Source organism: Globicephala melas, chromosome 9 (assembly GCF_963455315.2).
Source record: "Globicephala melas chromosome 9, mGloMel1.2, whole genome shotgun sequence".
NCBI classification, from domain to species: domain Eukaryota; kingdom Metazoa; phylum Chordata; class Mammalia; order Artiodactyla; family Delphinidae; genus Globicephala; species Globicephala melas.
The window spans coordinates 101,876,299-101,895,646 of record NC_083322.1 but is presented as its reverse complement, the minus strand read 5'-3'; positions in this window follow the sequence as shown (position 1 = coordinate 101,895,646).

Below are 19,348 nucleotides of genomic sequence, written 5' to 3'. Positions count from 1 at the left end.
TTATAGGTTATTACATGATATTGAGTATAGTTCCTTGTACTATACACTACGTCCTTGTTGTTTATCTATTAAATATATGGTAGTGTGCATATATTAATGCCAAACTCCTAATTTATCCCCCCTCCCCCCCAGCTATCTCCTTTGGTAACAATAAGTTTGTTTTCTGTGTCTGTGAGTCTGTTTTCCAGCAGTATAAGAACAACTGACAGTGTGAATACACCCTACATCATGACACAGTACTCACACATATGTGTGTATCCATGAGATGAATGCTCATAATTTCATTTTTTTCTAGTCTTTTCTCTTCTCTTCCATTCTTTCATTTTAAAAATGATGATCTTGACCCCACTTCATTGATTTCACAATCCATGAATATGCGGCCACTGTAGGTGGAATACTGACCTGCTTATGATATGTTCTTAATGCTGATTTTGTTTTCCATGTCCCACCTTTTCCTTCCCCTTTTTGAAGGTCTTTTTCCCCTGCCATGATTCAGAAGTGTTTCTCTACCTTTATCTTTGGAACTCTATTGTCTCTGACCACCAGTGAGGACAGGTCCATGGGCCACGTGTGGATAAAACCCCCTTGCATCTCCGAAGGGCTACCTTCTGGGATGGGGTGGGAGAAAGGAGCCTCTGAAAACTTTTCACTTCATCTGAACACAACTGGGCCCAGAATCCAGGATTCACAGCTCGAGGGGTTGAATCTACTTACATAAGACTCTCCAAAAGTGCCATGTTGCAGCTAATGGTCCTGCCTCACACTTTATGGAGAGAAGAAATGATGGGAAGAAGCTTATTTTCCTGCCATCAAGTCCTCCGATTCCACACATCCGCATCTACAGTCTGGATGCTCTGTCCTGGACAATGGCAAAGTGCCCTTTCTCTACCCAAAGGCTACTGCTGCTCTACTACTTAGGGTACTAATCCTGCCCGTGTTGGTGACTATTTTGCAGCTGCAACTAATCTCTTTTCCCCTTGATTACTGAATTCTCTCTTCCCTTAGACCACAGACATGCCAACACTCCACACTGAAACTAAACGACACACCTACTCCTGAGTGTGGGTCCTCACCAGGTGATGCCTCATTTCTTTGCTTCTCTGCACAGCACAGCTTGAAAGGGTTGCACGTATTTGCTGTACCCACTTAACCTCATCTCTTCACAGTCAGTCTTCTGGGCACTGGTTCCTGCAATCCCAGGAAATCTGCTCTTGATGGGTTACTATGACATCATAGTACACTGCTGATGTCACTCCATTGGTCCCCATTTTGTTCACTTAGCAGCATTTGACATCTCTGACCACCTTCTTTATGAAAATCTCTCCTCAGAATCTTCTGATTTTCCTCCCTTCTCACTGGATGCTGCTGCTTAATCTTTGCTTGTTCAGCCCTTTCCTGCTCTTTTATTCCCTGTAGTCCTTATACTTTCTGTCATTTACTAATTTAGTTAGTTTATTGTCAGTTTCCACCACTAAAGTGTATGTTCTGATAGGACAAGGTTTTTTTTTTTCTGTTTTGTTCCTTGATAATTTCCAACACTTAGGACAATGTGTGATCTATAATTGTCATTCAATGCTTTGTTGAATGAATCTCGTAGTGTCTTGGATGTACACGTTTTAAAATTTTGTAAGTGCTATTGTGCTATAGATATTCTTCTGTCTTTTTTTAATACATAACCCTAAGCATTTAAGATCACCAGTGTTTCCTTATGTAGATAGAATATATCTGTTTTAATATTTCAAGGTATTCTCTTCATGTAAACATCATATTTTATTTGCCTATTTTCTTAGGAATTAACATTTAAGTTGCTCCAAACTTGTTATACCACAAATATTGAAGCCAAGATTAGTCCCATGAATGTTGCCTTGTGGACATGTGAATTTCTCTGGGAGAGGTATACTCAGGAGAAGAGCTTGTGAATCATAGGTTATATGTCTTCATTATCTCTACATAATAAGTACTGCCATATTGCTTCCCAAAAATGATGTACAAATTTGCATTCTTACCTAAGGTATGTGGATGCTTATTTTCCCATATATTCCACCACATTTATAATTACCTTTCTTGTTTTTATCAAGCTGATTGGTGTAGAATATCCTTTTAAAAATAATTTTAAAAAAATTACATTCATACCACTTTATATGGACACTGAAATATGAATTTCAGTAATTTTCACTTTATGAAATATTATTCTTCTTTTGATTTTTCCTCCAACCATTTAAATACATAAATCATCCTTAGCTTGTGTACTGCAGAAAAACAAGCAGCCTGCTTGTTTTGGCTACCAAGCCATGAGCTAGGTGGTTGGCAGAATGATATCTTACTGTTGCTTTTCTTTGAAAATATCTACCTACTAATGAATTTAACCATCTTTTTCTGAACTTGTTAGCTTTTTAGGTTTCCCTTTTATTATTAACTTATTTTCTGTCTTTGATGAATTGCATTTTTATTAGTTTTCCTGTATTTCTTTACATTTTTAAGACTCTGATATATTCTTAAATATTAGTCTTGTCAAGTTTTTACATTTCAATTAATCTTCTCTCAGTCTATCATCTGTCAGGTGGCCTCCTATTTGTCTCTCTTTGTTGAACAGATATTTCAAAGTTTGGTAGAGTAAGTTCCAGTAAGTTTTTGATCTTCATGGTTTGTGAATGTTTAATATTACCAAAGAGGCAATTCCTTACTTCTATATCACAAAGGTATTTTCCTATATTTTCATCTCTTAGTTTTATGTTATCTTTCACTTTCAAGTCCTTAATTCTGCATCCATCTTGTAGTTAATGAAAGATACAGACCCAGCTTAAATTTCATGTGAGGTGAACAGTCTTCCCCAAGAAAGCGATTTAATATTTTTTCTTTATTATTGATTTGTTGGTACCACTCTTATATCAAGTTGTGTCTGTTTTATGAGCATTTATTTCTGAGCTTGCTTTTCTGTTGTGAGTCTATATTTTAATTGGTACCATAGTATCATGTTATTTTATTATTATTAACATTAGCATTATTATCATTACATTACATTCTATCTTAAATTCTTGTATGACAATACTCTCTTTTATTTTCTCAAGACTAATTTATTGATGGAACTTTATTCTTTCCTATAAAGTTTTAGACAACTTCTTTTCAAAAAAGCACTTGAAAAAAATCCAACTGAGTTTTTAATTTGATTTCATTAAATTATAAATTTATATGTGAATTTGTGGTTAAATAATATATTTTTCTTTCTTTGTACTCTAACGTTTTAAGAATTTTCTTCAGAGAGTAGTTGTGCTTTCTCTGTGGGCTTAGGTCCTAGGTATGTATTTTTGCTCTTACCAGTGTAAAGGAATGGTCTAGATTATTTTAAAATCTGTGCTAGAAAATTTGTTGTAGTCTTTTTACTTTTAGTAGTATATCTGATATGTTTTCTGTACTTGCCCATAAAAATCTATAAATAATGGACATTCTACTTAATTTTTTTAAAAAACATACATGCTTTGTCTCTTTTGCTGGTCTGCAAGTGTTATCCAGAACTTCTAGTGCCATGCATAACAGCAGTGAAATCAGGCATCTTGTCTTTTTTCCCTGAATTTAAAGAAGTACATGGAGATTTCTGGGTTTTGGTCTCACATGTAAGGAGCTGGAAGGTCAACACTCTTGTTCTACAAATAAAATAAAATAAAATAAAATAAAATAAAATAAAATAAAAACATAAAAAGCTGAACAAACTGAACATCAAGAATTCATCTTAGATCCTTAAAGAACTGAGGACACAGGGCAGATGACTGCCCACAACACTGAAGAGATGGGCAGGTGGAAACAGAGAATCATAACGCAGCAGCACAAAAGCCCAGGAGAACAATGTAAATTGTGATTAACAAATTTCTGGAGGCACCATATGGAAGAGTTTAAGAGCTAAAAACCCACAGGCCCAGTGTGAGGGGAGTCCCCACAATTGGTGAGTTTTATCCCCAAGGAACCTGACCAGGTTTTCCAAGTAAAGGGCAGAGAAAACTCCATTTATGCTTTTGGCCAGGGGAGGGAAAATTTGCCATTTAGAAGTATGCCCAGAGCATTCTGATTTTCTTAACAAGGCCTGGCCTCAGAGAAACTATTTTACCAGAACCTAACCAGCCCGGTGAAGGGAACTATCCAACTCCAGCCTTTTCTAGATTTCCTGTCTCATCTAAGAAAGAATAAACAAAAACCCAGAGCTGAGAAGCACAGGCTCACTAAAAGACTGATACACAGTTATATAAATAAATAGTTTCCCTGCTTGCCCTTTTTAGCCAGGCCAAAAAAAAAATGTTTCTGGGGAAAAAGTTAACATATAAAGTGGTTTTATATAAAATATCAATTGTCTTCTATATTTTGAAAAGCATCAGTACCAGTTCTTTCATTTGAAAAACAATTTGTGGCATTGGAGGAAAAGGATTCTGTGATTGTTGAAGTGAATTTTGTTATAAATGCAAAGAAAAGATACAATATAGAAAAAATACTTTCTAAAAACCCCCACCATATCACCATATAAATAGAGAAACTATGTGATACAATGAAAAGAGCTGTGCATCTCAGACACTGTTAAAGAAAAAAATATCTAAAGGAAACCTGAGGACAGCCAGAGAGACAAAAATAAGGGCACAAGGGAAAATATTAGCCTCTGACACCTACATGTAGAGCAGGCAGTAAACACTGGATATCCCCACCATGTAAAAGAAAACCTCACACAAAAGGATTTTAAAACTTATTTTCTCTTACCCAGGACTCCATGTCCAGATTTCAGCAGTTACCAGACACATTAAAAGACAAAAAACATAGTTGTAAGAGACAGAGTAAGCAAGAAAACCAGACTAAGATACGGCAGAAATTTTGGGATTATCTGGGAATATAAAGCAACTATTATTATAAGCTAAGGGCTATAACAGAAAAAGTGGGCAATATGTAAGAACAGATGGGTAATGTAGGCAGAGTGATGTAAACTCTAAGAAATAATCAAAAGGAACCTATAGCAATCAAAAACACTGTCACAGAAATGAAGAATGTGCATTTTTTTGATTGAGTTGTTTATATTGATGACATAAAGTCACATGAGCTGTTTCTAAATTTTGGAGACTAATCCCTTGTCAGTCACATAATTTGCAAATATTTTCTCCCATTCTGTGGGTGTGTTAATTTCTGCTGTATAACAAAGTGAATCAGCTATACATATACATACAACCCCATCGCTCCTCCCTCTTGTGTCTCCGTCCCACCCTCCCTATCCAACCTCTCTATGTGGACACAAAGATGATGACTTCATCCCAGCTTACAATTCCCCCTCTGCATGTCCTCAACTCCATTCTCTATGTCTGCATCTTTATTCCTGTCCTGCCCCTAGGGCCTTCAGAACCCTTTTTTTTTTTTAAGATTCAATATATATGTATTAGCATGTGCTATTTGTTTTTCTCTTTCTGACTTAATTCACTCTGTATGACAGTCTCTAGGCCCATCCACCTCGCTACAAATAATTCAATTTCATCTCTTTTTATGGCTGAGTAATATTCCATTGTATATATGTGCCACATCTTCTTTATCCATTCATCTGTAGATGGACACTTAGGTTCCTTCCATGTCCTGGCTATAGTAAATAGAGCTGCAATGAAAATTGTGGTACATGACTCTTTTTGAATTATGGTTTTCTCAGGGTATATGCCCAGTAGTGGGATTGCTGGGTCGTATGGTAGTTCTATTTGTAGTTTTTTAAAGAACCTCCATACTGTTCTCCATAGTGGCTGTACCAATTCACATTCCCACCAACAGTGTAAGAGGGTTCCCTTTTCTCCACACCCTCCCTGGCATTTATTGTCTGTAGATTTTTTTATGATGGCCATTCTGACAGGTGTGAGGTGATACCTCATTGTAGTTTGATTTGCATTTCTCTAATGATTAATGATGTTGAGCATCCTTTTATGTGTTTGTTGGCACTCTGTATATCTTCTTTGGAGAAATGTCTGTTTAGGTCTTCTGACCATTTTTGGATTGGGTTGTTTGTTTTCTTGATAATGAGCTATATGAGCTGCTTGTAAATTTTGGAGATTAATCCTTTGTCAGTTGCTTCATTTGCAAATATTTTCTCCCATTCTGAGGGTTGTCTTTTGGTCTTGTTTATGGTTTCCTTTGCTGTGCAAAAGCTTTGAAGTTGGAAGATTTTTAATCACAGTTTCAATTTCAGTGCTTGTGATTAATCTCTTTGTATTTTCTATTTGTTCCTGGTTCAGTGTCAGAAGATTGTGCTTTTCTAAGAATTTGTCCATTTCTTCCAGGTTATCCATCTTATTGGCATATATTTGCTTGTTGTAACATCTCATGATCCTTTGTATTTCTGCAGTGTCAGTTGTTACTTCTCCTTTTTCATTTATAATTCTATTGATTTGAGTTCTCTCCTTTTTTTTCTGGAAGAGTCTTGTTAATGGATTATCAATTTTGTTTATCTTCTCAAAGAACCAGTTTTTAGTTTTACTGATCTTTGCTATTGTTTCCTTCATTTCTTTTTCACTTATTTCTGATCTGATCTTTATGATTTCTTGCTTTCTGATAACTTTGGGGTTTCTTCTTTCTTCTTCTTTCTCTAATCCCTTTGGGTGTAAGGTTAGGTTGTTTTTTGAGATATTACTTGTTTTTTGAGGTAGGATTGTACTGCTATAAACTTCCCTCTTAGAACTGCTTTTGCTGAACCCCATAGGTTTGGGGTCGTGATTTCATTGTCATTTGTTTCTACATATTTTTTATTTCCTCTTTAATTTCTTCAGTGATCTCTTGGTTATTTAATAGTGTATTGTTTAGTCTCCATATGTTTGTATTTTTTACAGAGTTTTTCCTGTAATTGATATCTAGTCTTACAGTGTTGTTGTCAGAAAAGATACTTGATACGATTTCAATTTTCCTAAATTTTCCAGGGCTTGATTTGTGACCCAAGATATGATCTATCTTGGAGAATGTTCCATGAACACTTGAGAAAAAAGTGTATCCTGCTGCTTTTGGATGGAATGTCTTATAAATACCAGTTAAGTCCATCTTGTTTAATTTATCATTTAAAGCTTGTGTTTTCTTATTTATTTTCATTTTGGATGATCTCTCCATTGGTGAAAGTGGGGTGATAACATCACCTACATTTATTGTGTTACTATCAATTCCCCTTTTATGTCTGTTAGCATTTGCCTTATGTACTGATGTGCTCCTATGTTGGGTGCATAAATATTTACATTGTTATATCTTCTTCTTGGATTGATATCTTGATCATTATGTAGTGTCCTTCTTTGTCTCTTGTAACAGTCTTTATTTTAAAGTCTATTTGCTCTGATATGAGAATTGCTACTCCAGCTTTCTGTTGATTTCCATTTGAATGGAATATCTTTTTCCATCCCTTCACTTCAGCCTGTATGTGTCCCTAGGTCTTAAGTGGGTCTCTTGTGGACAGCATATGTAAGGGTCTTGTTTTTGTATCCATTCAGCTAGTCTATGTCTTTTGGTTGGAGCATTTAATCCATTTACATTTAAGGTAGTTATCTATATGTATGTTCCTATTACCATTTTCTTAATTGTTTTTAGTTAGTTATTGTAAGTCTTTTCTTTCTCTTGTGTTTCCTGCCTAGAGAAGTTCCTTTAGCATTTGTTGTAGAGCTGGTTTGGTGGTGCCGAATTCTGTCATTTTTGCTTATCTGTAAAGATTTCAATTTCTCCATCAAATCTGAATGAGATCCTTGTTGTGTAGAGTAATCTTGGTTGTAGCCTTTTCCCTTTCATCACTTTAAATATGTCTTGCCACCCCCTTCTGGCTTGCAGTTTCTGCTGAAAGGTCAGTTGTTAACTTTATGGGGATTCCCTTGTATGTTAATTGTTGCTTTTCCCTTGTTGCTTTTAATATTTTTTCTTTGTACTTAATTTTTATTAGTTTGATTAATATATGTCTTGACATGTTTCTCCTTGGATTTATCCTGTATGGGACTCTCTGTGCTTCCTGGACTAGACTGACTGTTTCCTTACCCATATTAGGGAAATTTTCAACTATAACCTCTTCAAATGTTTTCTCAGTCCCTTTTTTTTTTTTTCTCTTCTTCTTCTGGGACTCCTATAATCGAATGTTGTTTCATTCAATGTTGTCCCAGAGGTCTCTGAGATTGTTCTCAATTCTTTTCATTCTTTTTTTTCTTTTTTCTGCTCTGTGGTAGTTATTTCCACTCTTTTGTCTTCCGGGTCACTTATGCATTCTTCTGCCTCACTTATTCTGCTACTGATTCCTTCTAGAGAATTTTTAATTTCATTTATTGTGTTGTTCATTATTATTTGTTTGCTCTTTAGTTTTTCTAGGTCCTTGTTAATCATTTCTTGATTTTCTCCATTCTATTTCCAAGATTTTGGATCATCTTTACTATCATTACTCTGAATTCATTTTTAGGTGGACTGCTTATTTCCTCTTCCTATGTTTCATCTGGTGGGTTTTTACTTTGTTCCTTCCTGTGTATTTCTCTGTCTTCTCATTTAGCTTAAGTTACTGTGTTTAGGGTCTCCATTTTGCAGGTTGCAGGTTCATAGTTCCCGTTGTTTTTGGTGTCTGCTCCTAGTGGGTAAGGTTGGTTCAGTGAGTTGTGTAGGCTTCCTGGTGGAGAGGACTGGTGCCTATTTTCTGTGGATGAGGCTATATCTTGTCTTTCTGGCAGGCAGGACCACCTCTGATGGTGTGTTTTGGGGTGTCTGTGAACTTATTATGATTTTAGGCAGCCTCTCTGCTAATGGGTGGGTTTGTGTTCCTGTCTTGCTAGTTGTTTGGCATAGGGTGTCCAGCACTGTAGTTTGCCAGTCAGTGAATGGAGCTCAGTATTAACATTGGGATGGACATCTCTAGGAGAGCTTTCACCATTTGGTAGTACAGGGGGCTGGGAGTTGTCTGGTGGACCAATTTCCTGAACTCAGCTCTCCCACCCCAGAGGCTCAGGTCTGACACCCGGCCAGAGCACCCAGACCCTGTCAGCCACATGGCTCAGAAGAAAAGGGGGGGAAAAAAGAAAGAGAGAAAGAATAATAACATAAAATAAAGTTATTAAAATTAAAAAAATTAAAAATAAAAATTATAAGAGTAAAAAAAAAAAGAAAGAGAGAAAGAAAGAAGAGAGCAACCAAACCAAAAAACATATCCTCCAATTATAACAAGTGTTAAAAACAATACTAAAAGAAAACAAAAAACACAAAACAAGAAATGGACAGTCAGAGCCCTAGGACAAATTGCAAAAGCAAAGCTATATAGATAAAACCATACAAAGAAATGTACACATACACGCTCATAAGAAGAGAAAAAGAAAAAAAGAGAAAAAATGTATATATATATATATATATATAAATTAAAAAGGAAGAGAGCAACCAAATCAATAAAGAAATCTACCAATGATAATAAGCTCTAAATACTAAACTAAGATAAACATCAAACCAGAAAGTAATTAGATGCAGATAGCAAACCCCAAGTCTACAGTTGTTCCCAAAATCCACTGCCTCAATTTTGGGATGATTAATTGTTTATTCAGGTATTCCACAGATGCAGGGTACATCAAGTTGGTTTTGGAGATTTAATCTGCTGCTCCTGAGGCTGCTGGGCGAAATTTCCATTTCTCTTCTATGTTCGCACAGCTCCTGGTGTTCAGCTTTGGATTTGGCCCTGCCTTTGCCTGTAAGTCAGCTGAAGGCATATTTAAGGAAGTCTGAGGTCTTCTGCCAGTGTTCAGTAGGTGTCCTGTAGGAGTTATTCCAGTTTTAGATGTTGTCTTGATGTATTTGTGGAGAGGAAGGTGATCTCCACGTCTTACTCCTCCATCATCTTGAAGGCACACCCCTTCAATCCATTTTGAGTTTATTTTTGTGTATGGTGTTAAAAAATGTTCTAATTTCATTTTTTTTTACATGTAGCTGTCCAGTTTTCCCAGCACCATTTATTGAAGAGACTGTCTTTCTTCCATTGTATAATCTTGCCTCCCTTGTCATAGACTAATTGTCCGTAGGTGTGAAGGTTTATCTCTGGGCTTTCTATCCTGTTCCATTGATCTATGTTTTTGTGTCAGAACCATACTGTTTTGATTACTGTAGCTTTGTAGTATAGTCTGAAGTCAGGGAACCCTAGTCCTACAGCTCCATTTTTCTTTCTCAAGATTGCTTTAGTTATTGGAGGTCTTTTGTGTTTACATACAAATTTTTGTATTTTTTTTCTAATTTTGTGAAAAATGCCATTGGTAGTTTGATAAGGATTGCACTGAATCTGTAGATTGCCTTGTGTAGTATAGTCATTTTGTCAGTAATGATTCTTCCAGTGCAAGGACATGGTATATCTTTCTATCTGTTTGTGTCATCTTTGATTTCTCTAAGCAAGAAAGAGACCAGCAACTTAAAACATCTTTGTACATATATACACTGCTACATCTAAACCTGATGGGAACAGCAAAGCCCCAGACTACAATAGATACACACACACAAAATAAAAAACAACCAAAACACAATACTAAAGATAGTCATCAAACCACAAGAGAAGAGAATAGGAGAGGAAGGGAAAAAAAAAAGACCTATAAAAACAAACCCCAAACAATTAAGAAAATGGCAATAGGAACATATATATGGATAATTACCTTAAATGTAAATAGATTAAATGACCCAAACAAAAGACAGAGACTGGCTGAATGGATGCATAAACAAACCCGTATATATACTGTGTATGAGAGACAAACTTCAGACCTAGGGACACATATAAACTGAAAGTGAGAGGATGGAAAAGTATTCCATACAAATGGAAGTCAAAAGAAAGCTGGATAGCAATACTCATATCATACAAAATCGACTTTAAAATAAAGCCTGTGATAAGAGACAAAAAAGGACAGTACATAACAATCAAGGGATCAATCCAGGAAGAAGATATAGAATTTGTAAATATATATGCACCTAACATAGGGGTCCCTCAATATATAAGGCAAATACTAACAGCCATAAAGGGAGAAATCGACATTAACACAATGACAGTGGGGGACTTTAACACCCCATTTTCATCAATGGACAGATCACCCAGACAGAACATCAATAAGGAAACACAGGTTTTAAATGACACATTAGATCAGACTCACTTAATTCATATTTATAGAGCATTCCATCCAAAAGCAGAAGAATACACTTTTTTCTCAAGTGCACATGGATCATTGTCCAGGATAGGTCACATCTTGGGCCACAAATCAATCCTCAGTAAATTTAAGAAAATCAAAATCATATCAAGCATCTTTTCCAACCACAACTCTGAGATTAGAAATAAACTACCAAAAAAAAACCCTATAAAAAACACAAATACGTGGAGGCTAAACAATATGCTACTGAACTACCAATGGATCACTGAAGAAATCAAAGAGGAAATAAAAAATTCCTAGAAACAAATGAAAACAAAAGCACAATGATCCAAAACCTATGGGATGCAGCAAAAGCAATTCTAAGTGTGAAGTTTATAGCAATACAGTCTCACCTCAGAAAACAAGAAAAATCTCAAACAAACAACCTAACTTTACACCTAAAGCAACTAGAGAAAGAAGAACAAACAAAACTTAAAGTGAGTTGAAGAATAGAAATCATAAATATCAGAGTAGAAATAAATAAAATAGAGATGAAGAAAACAATAGCAAAGATCAATGAAACTAAAAGCTTTTTCCTTGAAAAGATAAATAAAAGATAAAACTTCAGCCAGACTCATGAAGAAAAAAAGGGTGAGGACTCAAATCAATAAAATTAGAAATGAAAAAGGGGAAGTTACAACTGACACCACAGAAATACAAAGGTCATAACAATCTTCTCTTTAGAAATTATGCAAGCAATAAGAGAGTGGAGTGAAATATTTAAAGTGTTGAAATAAAAGAACCACCAAACTAGAATTCTGTATCCAGCAAAATTATTCTTCAGAGTGAAGGATGAATAGAGGTTTTCTCAGACAAACAAAAATTAAGGAAATTTGTCCTCAATAGACTTGGTTTGAATAAAATATTAAACTAAATTCTTCAGAAGGAAGGAAAACTGTGTAGGTCAGATATAGAAAAAGAAAGGAAGAGTATTAGAAAAGATATAAATGAAAATAAAACAAATCTTTTATTTTTCTTATTAATTCATCTAACAGATAACTGTTCAATATAATAGCAAAAATATATTCTGTGATTATAGCTTATGGATAAGTGAAATAAATTACCATAATGTTGAAAGAAAGAGGAGGGAGGAATTGGGAATACATTATTATCAGGTATATGAACTGCCTAGGAAGTAGGATGGTGCAATTTGAAAGGGGATTTGGATTAGTTATAAATGTATATAGCAAACTCAGGAACAACTACTAAAAAGTTAAAAAAAAAAACAAGTAGTTGTATGCTAAGATAGAAAAAAGTGGAAGCAGAAAAAATTTTGAATTAAAATTAGAGAAGATAGAAAAATAATGAAACACACACACACACACACAAAACAAAGACCAAAGGCAAATAATTTTAAAAAGTAACAAATACAGGAGCTATTAATCAAACCATATAAATAATTAAGTTAAATATCAGTAGTCTAAATACACCAATTAAAAGACAAGCACTGTCAAAGTAAATTTAAAAAACAAGTTCCCACTGTATATTTTCTGCAAGAATCTCACTTGAATATAAAGACTTAGATATATGAAATGGGTTGGAGAAAAATATACCATAATAACACTCAGTGAAAGATATATCAGTTTCAGATGAAGCAGAATTAAGAGCAAGGAAAATTATCAGGGGATATAGAGAGACATAACACAATGATAAAGGAGTTTTAACTACTATTACAGTTGGGAAACTCAACATCTCTGCATTAGTAATAGATCTGCTGGGCAGATCAATAGTGACATAGATGAATTGAACAACACCAGCAATCAACAAGATTTAATTCACATCTATGGAATATTTCATCCAATAAGAACAGAATACATTCTTCTCAAGCTCACATGAAACATTCACCAAATTAGACAAAATTCTGGGCAATAAAACATACTTTAACATATTAAAAAGAATAGAAACTATTCAATGTCTGCTTTCAGACCACAAAGGAATTAAACTAGTAATCAGTAACAGAAAGATAGCTGGAAAATCCCCCACTACTTCTAAATAACACAAGGGTTAAAGAAAAAAATCTCAAGATAAATGTAAAAATCTTTTTGAATTAATAAAAATAAAAATATAACATCAACGTTTATCATATGCAGTAAAAGTAATGCCTAGAGGGAAATTTATAGCATTCAGTGCATATGATAGAAAAGAAGAAAGATTTAAAATCAAAATGTAGATTTCCAACTTATGAAACTAGAAAAAGAAGAATAAATTATTTACAAAGTAAGAAGAAGCAAAGGAACAATAAAATTTAGAGCAGAACTTATTGAACTTAAATAAGAAATCAGTAGAGAAAATCAAAGAAACCAAAAGCTGGTTCTTTGAAAGGATCAATAAATTGATAAAACTCTAGCCATGTTAACTAAGAAAAAAAGAAAGAAGACATAAACAATGAATTGAATTCTAAACCTCCACTAACTCTCTTCTGGAGAGCAAAGGCATTGAGTGGGAAGCAGGGAGAAAACTGTACTTTGGATAAAGACACTTGCAAAGCCCCTAACCAGTTATTATCAGTCTGCTCCACTGAGGATATTATTCTTTATCTGATAAGCAGAATAATACTTACCTCATACCCCTTAAGTAAAACACATAGATGTCAGAAGGTGGGTGATAAGCTGGCATTTAAAAAAATATATTTTACTATAGCAAAATTGACATTTTTGTTTTGGTGTACACTTTACGCATTTTAACACATGCATAAATTTATAGAATCACACCAGAATTAGAATACAGAATAGTTCCATTATCCAAAAATTTCCCTTAGGAATTTTATAGTCACATTTACCTCCAACTCCTAACCGCTGGCAACCTCTTTTCTGTTCTATGTGTCTATAGTCTTGCTTTTTTTCAGAATATCCAAGAAACGGAATTAAGCAATACATAGCCTTGTAAGACTTCTGTCGTGCAACGGAATGCCTTTGGGATTCATTCAAGGTTTTGTGTGTATCAAGAGTAGGTTCATTTTTATTACATTGTATGGATGTATCCCAGATATTCTATCTATTCACACAATGAAGGCATTTGAGTAGTTTCTAGTTTTTAACTTTTACAAATAAAGCCACTATAAACATTTGTGTACAGGTTTTACTGTAAGCATAATTTCTGAATGCTATTCTGGCCCATTGATCCATTTTTTTTAATCTCTTTTCCAACAACCACCATTTATTGTAGCTTTACAGTAAATCTTTTTTTTTTTTTGCGGTACGCGGGCCTCTCACTGCTGTGGCCTCTCCCGTTGCGGAGCACAGGCTCTGGACGCTCAGGCTCAGCGGCCATGGCTCACGGGCCCAGCCACTCCGCAGCATGTGGGATCTTCCCGGACCGGGGCACGAACCCGTGTCCCCTGCATTGGCAGGCGGACTCTCAACCACTGCACCACCAGGGAAGCCCTACAGTAAATTTTTACAGTAAATCAGAGAGTTTGATTCTCCCATCTTTATGCTGATTTTTTCAAATCTATCATTTATCTATCTATTTTTAATTAATTTACACATTTTGGTTATTGTACTTTTCAGTTCCAGTCTTTTCATTTGGTTCTTCTTTATAACTTCTGTTTTGTTGCTGAAGCATTCTGTATTTCCATTTGTCTCAACAGTTTTCACAACTGACTGTTAGATAATTCCAGTGTCTTAGTTTTAGTCTTGGGGTCGTTGTCCTCTCCCATGTGAGCTGAGATTTTCCTAACTCTTTGTATGCCAAGTAATTTTGGTTTGTATTCTGGACATTTGGATGACTAGCTACTATGTAAAACATATTTTAATCTTTATATTGAGAGTTTTTCATTATTTTATGTTGCACAAGTATTAGGAAATTTGTTATATTTAAATTTTTAAAGTTAATCATCCTTGAATAAAGACTCTGTGTATGATCATGAAAAGAGAGGGCACATTCTCTTGGGATTTCCTTGTTGTCAACGTTGTTTCCTTTTGAGGTCTCTTCTTTGGTAGCTAAAATAAGAATTGAGTTAGATGTATGTAATTTGTTTAGTTTTCTCCCAGTTTGATGAACTAAGGATATAGCTAGAAACAATTGTTCTCCTAGCAGGAAACTTAAACTTACGTATAGTCAGCCCTCTGTATCTGCAGGTTTTGCATCCATGGATTCAAGCAATTGTGGATCAAAAATACTTGAAAAATAAACTTCAGAAAGTTCCAAAAAACAAAATTTGAATTTGCTGCTCACTGGCCACTATCTACGTAGCATTTACATTGTAATAGATATTATAAGTAATCTAGAGATGATTTAAAGTATACCAGAGGATGTGCATTGGTTATATGCAAGTATTGTGACATTTTATAGAAATGACTTGAGCATCCGTGGATTTTGTTATTGCAGGTGTCCTGGAACTAATCCCCCAGGGATACTGAGAGACTACTGCAGTTTATTCTTTGTATTTGTTATAGGTATGGTGGAAACTAGATTTCTGTTCCCAGTTCTATATTTAGACCGACTTTCATGTGTTGCTTCCAGTGTGGCTAGCCAAGGTCGTTTTTCTTACAAGATGCCTAAGCTGATGGTGAGAAGTCCTTTGATCTGACTTCCTTTTGGTGCAGCTATGGAAGGGGATGTGGCATGACTCCCAGCATGACTGCTTTCAGATGATGTCGATCCTGAACAGTTTAGAGAGTTCTGTGTACCTTGTACTTAGATGTCCTATGCCTTGATTTTGCTATCACAACTCGGTAGAGAGGTGGGATCTTGCCACTAGCAAGAGGATTGGGCAAGCAGGAGTTAATTGGCTGGGCCAAGATGCAATTTCACTGCAGAGGATGCCTTATATGTATTCTTCTTGCCTTTTCCTCTAACTGTATCCACCACACTACTCATTTGGTTAGAATTGAAGTAGTCTAGGTACAGACAGCATTTACCACCAGGTTGTTTGACCCTTTGTATCCCCAAAACCCTGCATCCTCACAACCAAACCCACACAACCACTGCTGCAGCTTCAGGCACACGCTGGCCCCAGACCCGCATGGATGCAGTGTGAGCGTGGATGTCATCAGCTGAGGTGGATGCCATCAGCTGGGATGGATGCACTGGAACCCCTGCTCCCTGGCTCTGCTTGTTTCCTGATGATTTGGCTTCTCTCTCATTCCTGTGTCTGAACATTTACTTTGGAGCTCCTTCTGTTTCCTCGGACTTTGTCTTTCTCCCTGATAACGACATGTGGGATGATAACCTGGCTAAGAGGATGGGGCATTGCCTTCCCAGCCCACCAAACCCACAACACTGATACCTGCTGACCTACCTCTGCCTCACAGCCATGTGGAGGTGGCTGGACCTTCGGCTCTTGATGGCCTTGCTTGTCAGGAAGTCAGCCCTGCTCCTGACCACTTTTCTGCTTCCTCCCTGCAGGACTGGCAATCATTTTGTCATCTGTGTTCACTCCTCCATTCTCCAAGGCTGACCCCGTCCCAGAAGGCACACCCATTTCTGGGTTTCTGATTACTGTCTTCTCCTGAGAACCATTTCCATTAACCCCTTTGCAGCTGGCTGGTCTTAAGTTCAAACTGAGCTTTTACTCAGTATAATAGCACTTTCCCAATTCTTGGCTAAATGTGGGTCCATTTTACTGGCTTTTTCAAGCTAACGTAGCAATGCATGGCCCCGTGGTGCTTAAGATTCAGCCTGCCTCTTTCTACATCCATTATTGCCCTGAAAATGAGAGCTCAGAGCACGTCATTTTATAAATGGCATAGATTTTCTTTTTAGATGCATTTTCTTCCCCTCCTTCCCAGTGGAGATCATTTGTCAGGTTTTGCTCACTCACTCACGGAACTTTGTGAGTTTTCTCCTTCCTGCAATTTATCCTTGTCCGCTTGGCATTTCACTACCTATGAGATCTGCAAAATAGGGCATTTCATGGTATATTCCATTCTTGTACCATTTATAAAGGTGTGAAAGCTAGACCTAGCAGCACTGTGGGAGAAACCAAACTGTTCACTTTTATTTATCATATTCTTCCAAGAAAAAAAAATTAAAAATGTGAAAATGCATGCTATGCTAGAAGAGGGGGTGGTAAGGAGAGGATGGTGGGAGCTATGGTTATAAAGATGAAGGATCCATAGTTCCTGCCTCTGGAAGAGAAGGTACCCACACTGACTGTGGTGTCTACTGTAACCAGGACTATGAACATGACCAGCAGGTGGCTCAGTACAGAGGCAGCCACGCCAGTTATTATCCATCTGATTGTGAGTGAGCCAACACGGGCTACCATATCAATAGGGCCCTTCCCTACCTGACATGCTGTGTCTCCAGGACTTTTAGTTGGGGGACCACCGAAAATCGGTGCAAAAGGAATTCTTATCAAAGAGGTTTCAGAGGATGTTGGTTGCTGCTCTACATAGACAACATATGCTTTGGAGATACAGGATGTATAATCAGCGAATATGTGGAAGGGAAGAAGAATCAAATTAGTGGTTCTGAAATGGAGCAGGACCCTGTAGTCCCCCCGGCACACCAGAGTCCTCTGCCTGACTTTTGTCTGTAGAGAAACCTTAGCCAAAAAATAAGTTTAATCAGAGAAGTGAGAAAATGCAGAAACAAAGGAAAACAGTCAAATGAGACCAAATAATAATAGTTTAGTCATTAAGCAAAGTCAAGAACTTTTAGTTCCTTCTCAAGGGCTATAGATAATATTCTGAGCCACATCCTGTGAGCTGTCTTGTAGATACTGAAACCCCCAGCAGGTGAAAGAAGTTAACTACATGATGACCAGACTGTAGCCATGATATAAGCTGCCACAAGTCTGAGAACTGGCCTCAGGAAATGGGAACAAACCTAGCCCCCTCCCTCTGTCTGTAAAAGTTCTTGGCCACTGACTGCCCAGGGATGGGAGGAGTCAGCCTTTGAACATGAGTCTGCCGCACCAACCTGGCCTCTTTATTGGCTTTTGAGGGGTGAGCAGCCCGACCCCACTTTTGTTAACAGTTCAAGCAGGTCTTCACTGCTCACCGTGGTAGACACTGGTCACATGTGCTACTGAACACTCAAAATGTGGCTGGTCTGAACTGAGATGTGCTCTAAGTGTAAAATGCATACCAGATATAGAAGACTTAGTATAAACATTTAAAGTATGTCATTAATTTTTTTTATATTGATCACCTGTTGAAGCAATTATATTTTGGATATACTGGGTTAAATAAAAGTGATTTATATCATCTGTTTCTTTTTACTTTTTTAACATGGCTACTAGAATATAAAAATGACACGTGTGGCTTATATTTCCATTGAGCAGTGCTGGACTAGAGCACGAGAGGATTTTAGGGAGAGAGGAATTAGAGTTAGTACATCAAGGACATTAAATGCCTGACTAATTAATTCACATAGTATTTGCCAGGTGGTGAGATTGCATTGATTTTTGAGTAGAGGAATAAAATAGAATACCAAGGGAAGATTAATCTAGTGGCAGGGGCATATTTCAATTTCCAGTTCCTTATTCATGATAAAACATTGCTCCCAACCTTAATGATAATTTATTTTATAGCTTTCCAGTTGAAATTTTGCCAAAGGAAAAAAATGACTTGTGTCACCATGCTTATTTACTCATTTTCAGATAGATTCCAGGTAGATTAATGCACCATGTTTCCCCTTATAGAAACCCTGTTAACTTCCTCCGAATTACTTATGTTGGCATAATTGCATAGTGGGCTCTTTTTAATAACTCTTACATGATTGTAGAGAAGGAAAGCGATGCTTATTCTTTTACCACTCACACGGACAGTCCTTCTCACCCTACACGGTAGGCAAGCAAGAGACATTTGAAGGAAAAACAGTCACATTCTCTGGCACAGTGAGGGATAAATTGGGAGACTGGGATTGACATATACACACTACTATACATAAAATAGATAACTAATAAGAACCTGCTGTATAGCACAGGGAACTCTACTCAATACTCTGTAATGGCTTATATGCGAAAATAATCTAAAAAAAAAGTGGATATATGTATATGTATGACTCATTCACTTTGCTGTACACCTGAAACTAACACAACATTGTAAATCAACTCTACTCCAATAAAAATTAAACAAAAAAACAGTGGTGATATTTTAACCTCCAAATTCAGATGAGAGCTTCAATAATTAAAAAAATCTATTCTAGACACATTAAACATCTATTCTAACCTTAGGATGTTGGTATTATTATTATTCTCATTGACAGATGAGAAAATGGAGGATTGAAGAGGTAAAGTAACTCATCCAAGGTCA